Raw genomic sequence first — 12,176 nt, forward strand, 5'->3', positions numbered from 1 at the left:
CTCATCAAGTGATCAAAAATCCCATGAATCCTGATCTTTGGAGGAAAATAGGAAATTTCCTCACAGGGGTCGCAGGTGACAGCTTGAATTCTGTTAGTGTTCCAGACTTTATTAAAGGGTTTCGAAAGGATAACACCTCTCAATCTGACAACAACAAGTGGGTTCTGAGTCTATCATAGATTTAGAAAAAAAAAAAAAAAAACCTAATGGGGTCAAGTTCTAGTCATGTTCAGTAGTGCAAAATAAGTTCTACCAAAATTCTTCAGAGTGCAAGATTTGTGAAACTAAGGTGTTTGGAAAACCCTCCAAAATTCTCGTAAAGAAACCACGTAGCCGCTTGACCTAAAGCCTGTCACTTCAACTCAACTCAACATGTCCAGAAAGTACGTTTAAGCCAGAATTGCTAACTAGACCTAAGTCTTTGGTACCGAACCGTACCTAGCTGAGTAATTATCTATGTTTTTGGAATCTGAATAAATGATTGATCCAAGATTGGTGGTTGTGTCATTTAGGGTATAGCGCTTGCCCCTCGAACCCCAAACATAAGCTTGTAAGAACCAAAATTGGAAGAAGGCATTTTTGGGCCATTACATTTGGTGTCAGGTGTGGGGTTGTTAAAACTATCCTAGAGGAAACAAAGGGTAGAAGGGGCAAGTTATATTTGGATTAAAAGATAAAAAAAAAATCCAAAAGTTTGTTCAAACGTTGAACTGAAGATGCTTCCATTAGACCAACTGAAGACAAAATACTTGTGTCTGGACCATTTTGATAAAAATTACATTCTACAAAAGAAGCTAGCGGCATCTGCTGTCCCACTAGTCCATCAGTATGAGACATCTATAGAACCAGATTCTAGCAGACGTATGTATGACCAACAACCACAGGAGGAAGACGAGTTTCTGTTACCTGCCTCCCAGGAAGTTCGCTTTTCAACTCCGATGAAAAGAGATAGAGAAGAACCATCGACGTCTCAAATCATTAGTGAAGCTTTAGAAACTGCATCAACTCTGGCATTACCAGAAAAATTCCAAGACACTCCAAGAAAAATTGATTTAAAGAGGCGATTGTTCAGCACTAGTCACGAATTACAGAAGACAAAAACAATTCTCAAACAAAAAACCCATTTTTCAGCACCAAGATCCACGAAACATTTATCTGCTTTCAATAAAACTTTTGTAAATATGCAGCTTTATCACAAAGCCAAGAGAGTCTGGTTACCTGAAGAAAAAAAAAATGCTCTTTCGCTGTATTATAAGTCCCCAACAACTTATAAATTTTTGCGTTCCAAGGGATGTATTCTTCCAGCCCCCTCCACAATAGTTTCATGGATGCGTAACTACAGACAAAAACCTGGCCTCAATAAACGTTTATTGAAATTAGCCAAAATTAAAGTAGAGACAATGACTTCAAAACAAAAGGAATGTACCCTTCTTTCTGACGAGATGGCAATTAAAAAATTTCTGGAATATAACAAATATACTGACGTTATAGAAGGCGTACAAGATTTGGGAGAACTGGGCAGAGGACCTGGATTGGCCAAGCAAGCACTGGTGAAAATGCTTAGAGGTCTCTATTCAAACTGGAAAATACCCTTGTCATTTTACTTTTCTGAAAATGGTGTAAAACATAAGGAGATAACAAAAATAATTCAATTTCATTTACTTGAACTTAGTAAAATAGGATTGAATCCAGTTTCAATTATATGCGATCAAAGCACCACAAACCAAAAAGTATTTAAAGACCTTAACGTGACCCAGGATTTACCATTCTTTTATATAAATGAACAAAAGTATTTTGCAGTTTTTGGTCCCCCACACATAATAAAATGTTTGAGGAGTAATTTATTAAACGGAGATTTTCTGCTGGAAAATAGTAAAGTTATTGACTTTAATGACATAAAATTCATTTATAATCTAGATCAGCAGAGCACAACAGCTAGGGCACTACTTAAAATAACAGAAGCACATTTAAACCCATCAAATTTTCAAAAGATGAGCGTAAAACTTGCAACACAAGTTTTCAGCCAAACGGGCCAGCTAAAATCAAACAGTGCCAAATATACAACTGATTTTGTTGAAATTATTGATAATGCTTTTGATGCTTTAAATTCGCGGAATTTGAGGACAAACAAGAATTACAGAAAGCCTATTACAGATGAAAATTGATTGCCAATGAGGGCCCTGAGATCGGCATTAGAAGTTTTCACTAACTTAGTGAAAGTTAACAGACAGGGTAAAATATCAAGACCACCCTCGTTCGATTCAATGATATTGACCATTAAATGCAGTAATGCAATTATTTCAGCAACAGGCCCAAAAAAGTTATTCATTCCTTTTAACTAGTCGTTTGAACCAGGACCCTTTAGAAAATCAGTTCTCTATATATCGACAAAAGGGGGGTTATGCAAGAAACCCTACAGTGAGAGCTTTTCAGGCTGCTTTTAAATCAAACCTACTTATGAATTTGTTAAAACCTGTGAAAACATCCAATTGTGAACCAGACTTTTCCGAACCATTATTGACTGCAGAGGACATTTTTAATGAAGATTCAATTGATCACCCTGTAGAGAATGATGATGAAATAAATGAGTCTCAAGTCACTGAAGACCCTGAACAAGAGGCGTCCACTTCTTATTTACCAGAGTTTCAAATGCGCTGACTGTAAAACATTTTTAAGTGCAGAAAGTGAATTATTAATGGACAACAATGATATTTTAATTTTTTTCAGAAATTATAATATTAATAATCCATGGGCCTTAAAAAAACCTTCCCAAACTGTACACGATTTCACTTACGTTGCAATGAAGGTGTTGCAAAATATTTTCATTTAATATGGACTTCTACAGAGCTAGGAAAAAATATTGAAAAACACATAGTTGAAGCAGTTTCCAAAGATGTACCAATTTGCTTTAATGCTAATGAAGTTTGCTGCCACCATAAAAATTACATTTTACAATTACTTATTAGAACTATATTATTTAAGGAATGCAAAAAGTTATCCTCATCTTTTAAACCAATGTCATCCAGTAGTAATAAACCAATAGATAAATTAAGAATATTACAAAATGTATAATTAATATTCATATGAGATTATAGAGAATTATAGAAGTATGTTATCTTTTTAGGTTTTTATGTAGTTTTTACAAATATATTTTTTTTTGTCTGAACAATTTTGAATATTATTTGTAGCCCATTATGTCCAATGTCTATTGGACATGATGGTTAATATAGATTTTTTTAAAATAAATACAGATTTTTTAAAATGTATAGCATAAAAATTAAAAGTCTTTTCTTTTAAAAAAAACATATTTTATATGAGAGTGTTATATTTTTTAAATTATCTTTTTATTATTTATTGTTATACATATATTTGAATAAAGCTTATATACATTTATTATTATTTTTTTTAAGTCGATCAAAACTTGTTTGATTCTCTTAACTACTTTTTCTGGAAAAAGTATTACAGATAAATCCAAAAAACCATTTGCGTTGAAATCGTCTCAATCTGCTTTATTCAACTGTTGAATAATATACAGCGTGTTCCATTTCAAAAAAACATAAGTTTGGTCTGACGAACATTTTTGGGACATCCTGTATAATCCAAGTAAGTTGCGTTCAAATTTTTAGAACAAATTCTAAAACTTTTGTATAAAACTTTTTTTTTTTCTAAAATCATAAACAAAAAAAAAATAATAAATTTATTCTTAGGATAATTTCTATAGAATTAACGATTGATTAACAGTTCATTTTTCTAAATTTTATTATACTTATTATTAAGTGTCTCGGCACAATGTCTCTAGTAAAGCTATACAGCGTATTTCTTGAAATATATACGACTTTTTATAATAAAGACATCATTTACCTAAACCTTCAAAAATAAATAAACTGTAACAAAAATATTGAAAGCATGTAACATTTGATAAAATTAAGTCTGTTTTAATTACTAATTAATTCGGAGTAAAAGTTTGCATCACAGAGAATATCAGAATATCACACACAAACTCTAAGCACTGATCTATTAAAATAACTGTGAGTGCATAAACTCTTATATAATTATTTATTACGTTTTTCAATTAGGTATGTAAAATTAAAGTGAATCAGAAAATCAAACAATTCGAATAGTTATTTTTATACTTGCTATTGTTTTACTTTAGTTTTTTATCTAATAATTTCATTTATATAAAATTCACTAAAAACAAAAAGAAGAATCTTTTTTAGTATTTATTATACTTATCTTTTATTAATTCTGAAACCAACCGGATATCTACTTTACCATCAATTCTTTAATAAATGGTCAAACAAATTAAAGCCTTGCCATAAAAAACGAGAGTATATAAAATAATTTTTCTAATTTTGGCATATAAAGTGACACTTTTCAAAACTGATTAGAGTGACAAAACGTTTTACTTTATGTATACGCATAGTCAAATGTTCAGTAGTATCCGATTGCTCATTGAACCTATATCAATACAATATATTAAAGTCAATTTAACAAGTGGGAGTGAAAGAAGAAGTGTAGTAACATACAATTTCTGTCTTTGTGGGGAAGCTTACCCTGATCCTGTGAGAGTAGAAACTCATAAGATTCTGTTGTTTATTGACAAACATCAAATAATTGATTTTGAAATAAACAAAGTAATTGAGAATAATCAAGAGGCTATCTCTGATATCCTTAGAGACTTGATATTGCTTGAATTGACAGACGAAATTCAAATTACACATATCTTTAACAAAGCTATCAGGACATACAACAATTACAATGGCGACACAATCCACTACGATTCAGTCTGCCCTACAAGTCCTGGGGCTGGATCCAGCAGACAATGAGAATACAAACAACTACACTGCAGCTGGAGTAACCCCTGCATCTTTGTTGGCTCATACTGTCAAGAAGGACTATGTAATCTTGGGGGCAACACGTCAAGAATTCATGGATAGGCATGGATCAGCAGCTTTTGATTTCAATGCCATCAGAGCTCACTTCTCATTAATATGTGAGGATTTCGAAGCACAGCTAGCTTTAGAAACACCGTCTAAAGCAGTGGAGTTTTGCTCCAAAATGATCTATGAAGTTGGACCAGAGGCCAGGCAAGTAAGGAAGAAAGATGGCGATAAGACGTGGAGATTCATGTTTGTGTACAAGAAGAATAATAAGCTCCAAACAAAAGTTGCATTTGTAAGCACTTACAAGACTGATGAATCATCCTACAAAGTTGAAATGGAGCCAACAAAGATAACGCTATCAGTCAAGACGGCTAGCCTGCTAGCAGTTATAATCCTGAACAAATTGAACGGGATATCTATGAATATGAACCCTCCAGTGATACTACTGAGCCCATTAGCTGGTTCAGTATTTTCAAAAGACGATATTCCTAAGATAGCAGAGGAACTTAATGCACAAGTATATAAAATTGTGTGTGTAATTAATGCCAGTTGTCAAAGTGGAGGGCATTATCTTGATGATAGCATATTGCACTGTGCAGCTGTGGCTTATATTGTTGCCACTAGGAATGTAAAAGATCCTAAGATGAAAGATGCTATTGTTGGTAAAACAATAAAGCAATATTTGAATGTTAAAAAGGAATTCAAAACCACTTTCTATGAGGCTTATGCTGAGTTTGGGCATGGTGGAGTGCCAAGTGTTTTATCTCCAAATAATCTCATTAAATTATTTGAAGATATCCAAAAGATAACTCCAATGCAGGCTGCCAGAGCTGCTAAGCAGACAGAGAATAAGACTCAGGTAGTGGTACCAGCAGCCATGGCTCCTAAAATAAAAACTAAGCCTGACCAGTTGTCGGAGGGACTGGAAGCAGCATCATCTTCTAAAAGTGGCAAAGGTAAAAAATAAAGCTGCAAGGCCACCTACTCCATCTGAGTCATAACTTGTTCAGGAGACTAGTGGGAGGGAATAGATTTAGTACTAATCTCACTAGATTCTCGTTTATTTAATTGACTATGAAAAGTTCATTTCATCACTCCCTGTTTTTATGCATTTCCGTAGAAACATATGGGCGACATCCATCATAACATGTCGTTGTCACTGTTTATACAAGGTGCTATGAAAGTGAATATATGTGTTAAATCACTTTAAAAAATGGTTTTTACCGCTTTTTGGTCAAAATTAGAAAAAATTATGTATGCAACACGTTTCGAAAATGTCTTATTGTGTAACTCATTCAAATTGTAGGACCTCGCTGCGCTCGCCCTACAAACATTCATTCGTTACACAAAATCGATCTTTTCGTAACTGGTTACATAAATAGCTATTTCCAGAACGTAGCAGTTGGAGATGAACAGAAAATCGCTGATACATTTAACAGTTTCTTTATTACAAGTATTGACACCATCGTTTCACAGGTTCCAGTGATTCATGATTCGCATCCTTGTGTACAATCGGCAAGGGACGGTGACTCAATAGTTTTTGGTGAATTTAAGCAACTGTCAATGTCCGACCTCAATTGTCCGAGAAAATCTGTTAACGATTTGAAATCTGTTGGTGGCGGAAAAAGTGGAATTTCAACCAGTGTCTCTAAAGATGCTTTTCGTGTGTTGTGAAACAGGATGCTTGACATCATAAATGCGTCGCTCTCTAATGGGGCTTTCCCGGAGTCTTGGAAGACTTCTACGGTTCTACCCGTGCCAAAGGTGTCTCAAACTATACAATGTGAAGAATTTCGTCCAATTAACACAGTGCCAGTGTACGAAAAATTGTTGGAGATGACTGTCAAGAAACAGCTGCTGGATTTCTGCGATAAACATCAAATCTTGGTACCCAATCAGTCCAGATTTCGTCAAAATCACTAGTGCGAGACTGCTATTGTGAACATTTGCAATGACTTTGTTACTGAGGTGGATAGGGGTAAATATGTTTTGGCTGTGTTTTTAGATTTCAGGCGTGCGTTTGAGACAATCGATAGAGGGCTTCTTTTGAGTAAATTAGAACAACTAGGCTTAAGAAATACGGTTTTAAAATGGTTTACATCGTACTTGAGTGACAGAACACAGATAGTCAAATATAAAAATGCTATGTCCACGGTTCTAGCAGTTAACCATGGTGTACCGCAGGGTACTATTCTGGGACCCTTATTGTTTTTAATATATATAAATGATTTTGTCAGAGTTGCCAACGTGTCTAGAATCGAGTTATTTGCGGATGACACTATGTTGTATGTAAGCGGTGATAACGTGGATGATTTGCAGCGCAGTTTGAATAGAGATTTAGATTTGATATATGAATGGCTATGTGATAACAAGTTAAGTGTAAATGTCTCTAAATGTAAATTTTGTTTGTTTGGCAAAAAATCTAAGCTGTCTACTGTAAATAAAAGTGATCTGACTGTTATGATTAATAATAATAAGATTGTTGGCAATAAAGAAATAAAATATCTAGGAGTCATTCTTGACTCAGAACTAAAGTTTCATGCCCATGCAGTGTACTGCATGAGAAAGTTTTCACGAAAAATAGGCTTTATTGCTAGAGTAGGAAAACATTTGTCTATGTACACCAAACGTATATTATATAACTCTTTAGCCGCTCCACATCTGGAGTTCTGTAGCACTTTACTGTTTTATAATCGATGAATTCCAGCGAATTCAGAATAAAGGAATGCGAATTATTATTGGATGTAACAGATATGCTCCTGTCAGTAACATGTTGGCTTGTACAAATTTTTTAACTGTAAAACAAAAAATAGTTTTTAATTCTCTTGTTTTTATTTTTAAAATTAGGAATAGACTTTTACCCGGTTATGTATGTGATAAGACCAAGACGTTTAGCAGTGTGCATGGTTATGATACTCGAAATAAGTATGATTTTATTGTGAGCGATAGGCCAAATTCGAATATTGTTGCAGGTTCATTGTTTTATAGAGGATTGCTGGACTTTAATGATTTACCGGAGCGTATTAAGAGTTGCACTAATTTAGAATTGTTTCGTAGGCATCTGCGTGCATATATTGTGGATCAAGTTCAGGTCAAAAATGTTCAAAATGTCTAAAAATGTTTTAAAAGGTCTAAAAATGTTGTAAACTGTCTTTATTTTGTATGTTCTTTGTTATTGTTACTTAAGTTATTTATATGTAGCTATTATGCTAAATAAATCCCTCTTACTTACTACTTACTGTAATAGAAAAAGTATAAACCCGGACAAATATGATGTACACAATGATCAATCACATTGTTTCTGATTGCCAAGCCCAAAGCCAAAAGCCACTCAAATCTTCGAATATTCCCCTCAATCCCCACCAAACAATTTACGACCGGCCGCAAAATTAAGGGGTTCATTCTTGTTACTTTACTCTAATTTTGTTTCTAGTGCTGCCACCTATTAGGGAGTGCATCAATTACACACTGACTATCTATCCTTATACAAAATCAATGGTATAGGAAAAAAGCCGAATCTTTGGGTATAAGAAGAAGCAAAACTTACGATCTATTTCAATTTCGTCATGAAGTTGCCGAAAAACTTGTATATTGCGCAAAGTCATCCAAACGAGGTAGGCCAAGCTTACAAAACCGCATTGAAGAACCTTCTCCAAAACGGCAAAAAGTTGAAAGTAAACCAGTAAAAGAAAAAAGACTAGATGGAGTTGATCATTATCCATTATATGATGACAAGCCCAATAATACCAGGTGCAAGTTGTTGGGTTTATAAAATAACCTGTTGTAACAGTGGCAACATTGTACAGGTTGACAAGCAACGCCACCTAAAATAGTTGATGTTCGAATGTTCTAGAATACGTGTGTCGGTCGGTCGGTTGTATTACAATATTGTTCACCTTCCTTTTAGTATTAATACAAGTTTATTAGTTAGTTAAATAAACGTGTTTTACTGTCCAAGATCCAACCACCCCAATAGGTTATGGGCCCAGAGTGGTTTGGACAGTGAAGTAAAAGAAAAAGTGAAGCAACCCGTGTGTCGGACGTATCGAAGTGAAGCAACCCGTGTGTCGGACGTATCGATCGATAAAATAAAAAAGGCGTCAATAAAAGCTTGAGGCAGCAAAGGATCGTGAATCAACTGAACGGATCGAGAAGAGAAGTCGAGGTTAAAACTAGTTGGACCTGATTTTCTGAAGAAGAATCCATTAAGATGAGTAACGTCGATCTGGGAAATATTGCTCAAATAGCTAAATTTGAAGGCAAAAATTATCAACAGTGGAAATTCCAAGTTAAGTGCGCCCTACGAGCTAAAGGCCTGTATGGAATTGCAGATGGCAGTACCCCGAAACCAGAAGTATTTGCAGAGGGTGAATTGTGGAATAAAAAAGATGCTCAGGCAATGTGTATAATAACTGCAGCAATGGGGCTAAATCAAATTTCACTAATAGAAAACTGTGAGACCAGTAAACAAGTTTTAGACAAGTTAAACTCGATCTATGACGTAAAAACGGAGACAAATAAAATGTTGGTACACGAACAATTTTATCAGTACAAAATGCTACCCACAGATTCAATGGCTCAGCATATTTCAAAGGTTGAAAATCTAGCAATGCAAATTAAAAATTCAGGAGACCAGTTGAGTGACACTGCTGTTATTACAAAAATAATGAGCACTCTTCCACCAAAATATGGTCCATTTCGACAAGCTTGGTTGTCTATGGATGAAGCTAGACAGACTATTGAAAACTTGACCTCGAGATTACTTGATGAAGAAAGAAATTTAAGTACAAGCGAACATAATGAAGATTATGCTTTAGCTGCCACACAAATGAACAAGTTTGGCAATAGAAATTTTAGAAACACAGGGCCTCCACAAAGAAAACCGTCAACAAATGTGAAGTGTTATAATTGTGGAAAAAGGGGACATTTTGCAAAGGATTGCCGATGTCCGAAAAGGCAACAATTAGGAGGTAACACTCATAGAAGCAGCAGCGGTGGACAAAATGACAATGAACGAGAGCGCGGGACAGTTTTTCCTGGATCTGGATATAGTGGACATGAAAGTGGTCGAGCTAGACATCAAAGTGGAAGTGGTAACTCTGGCAACACTGCAAATGGAAGAGCTTTCAACATTGAAGACAGTGATGACAGTGTGCCTGAAGTTGACATTGACTGTAGTGACATTTGGATTTTAGACAGTGGCGCTAGTAGACACATGTGTCACTCGGAAAGTATGTTTACATCAGTTCGAAAAGTTCAAAACTTATTCGTAAAACTCGGCGATAATAAAGAACTTCCAGTTCAAGGAATCGGAGAAATTTTGATAGAGAAGTTTGTAAATGGGACTTGGTGTAAAGGCGTTATGACAGACGTATGGCTTGTACCCGGCTTAAGGAGAAATCTGTTTTCAGAAGGTGCAGTAACAAATAAAGGTTTTACTATTTTTAAGGACAACCAGAAGGCCGAAATTTTTGAAAGTGGCCAAGTGGTGGCTACTGCAGTACCTTACGAAAACAACCTTTATAGAGTGTTGATTCGCCTACAGAACAAAAATGCAATTACTGAGGTAAATGTAGTTTCTACAGGGACTTTAAAACAATGGCATGAAAGACTCGGACATTTAAATATCAAGTACATTAAGGAACTATTCACAAAGAATCTTGTAAGTGGAATAAGTATAACAGACATAAATGACAATTTCTTTTGTGAAAGCTGTGTATATGCCAAGCAACACAAACTTAAATTCCAAAACACTGAAAAACATGTATCAAAACCAGGTGAGTTAATTTCCAGCGATGTCTGTGGACCGATGAGTGAAGATAGTATTGGAGGATCCAAATACTATGTTCTTTTTAAGGACAATTATACAGGCTACAGGTCAGTAAATTTTATTAGACATAAAAGTGATGTAACCCAATGTTTTAAGAACTTTATTTCCTTGTGCAACACTAAATTTGGGCACAAAGTTCAAAGAGTGCGTGTAGACAATGGGCGAGAATATGTAAATGAGTCACTAAAACAGTATTTATCTGAAAGTGGTATAGTTTTAGAAACTACAGGTATTTATACACCGGAGCAAAATGGTCGCTGTGAGAGAGACAACAGGACCATAATGGAGTCTGCAAGAGCTCTGTTATTTGACAAGGATTTGCCTAAAACTTTATGGGCAGAAGCAGTAAATACTTCTGTGTATTTGCTGAACCGGACACCTACAAAGCAGTCTGAAACCACTCCTTATGAACACTGGACTGGTAAAAGGCCTAACTTACAACACACCAAAGTTTTTGGTTGTGAAGCCTATTTGTTAACACCAGGCACTTTAAGAACCAAACTGGATAAGAAAAGCGAGAGGTATGTTTTTGTAGGTTATGAAGGGGATTCAACGAATTACAGGTTGTATGATCCTGTGACACATAAAATAAAAGTTTCTCGTCATGTTATTTTTAATGAAGATAGTGAATTTAAAACCCCAAGACAAAACTGTGTTCTACTTCCAATAGAAAATAACAGATCTGACAATTTAGATGCTCAAGATGACCTTGACCCAAACTATTTTGAGGAACCTGATATACAAGGACAAAATGACACTGACAATAAACAAGTATCACCTTACAACTTAAGAGCTAGAAAAGATATACATCCACCTGAATATTTGTGTCAAAACTTTGATCTTGACTTTTCTGAGATTAATTTTACAGAAATAAGTGTTCCTTCCAGTTACCAAGAAGCCATTAGTTGTCCAAATAAGCAGGAATGGAAGGCAGCCATACAAGAAGAACTACAAGCTTTGGAAGTCAACAAAACGTGGGAGTTAGTTAATTTGCCACCAAACAGAAGTACAATTGGGACGAAATGGGTTTTTCGAGTTAAGGAAGCTGAAAATGGTCACAAACCTCGTTTTAAGGCTCGCCTATGTGCAAAAGGGTTTAGTCAAGTAAAGGGTGTAGATTTTCAGGAGACTTTTTCCCCCACGACAAGGTATGACACACTAAGAGTACTTTTAGCCCTTTCAGCACAACAGAAAATGAAAATGAGGCAGTTCGATATCAAAACTGCTTTCCTTTACGGCATACTAAGTGAAGAATTGTATATAGACTTACCTGAGGGATTAAACAATAATAAACAAAAAGTGTGCAAACTAAATAAAGCCCTTTATGGCCTAAAACAAGCTCCTCGAGTATGGAATGAGACTTTCAAGGAATTTTGTCAAAGCATTGGTTTTTATCAATGTACTTCTGACAATTGTGTCTACATTAAGACTGACAGAAAAGTTTTTCTAGCATTATATGTTGA

This window comes from Ips typographus, linkage group LG10 (genome assembly GCF_016097725.1).
Source record: "Ips typographus isolate SLU linkage group LG10, UJ_Ityp_2.0, whole genome shotgun sequence".
Lineage (NCBI taxonomy): Eukaryota > Metazoa > Arthropoda > Insecta > Coleoptera > Curculionidae > Ips > Ips typographus.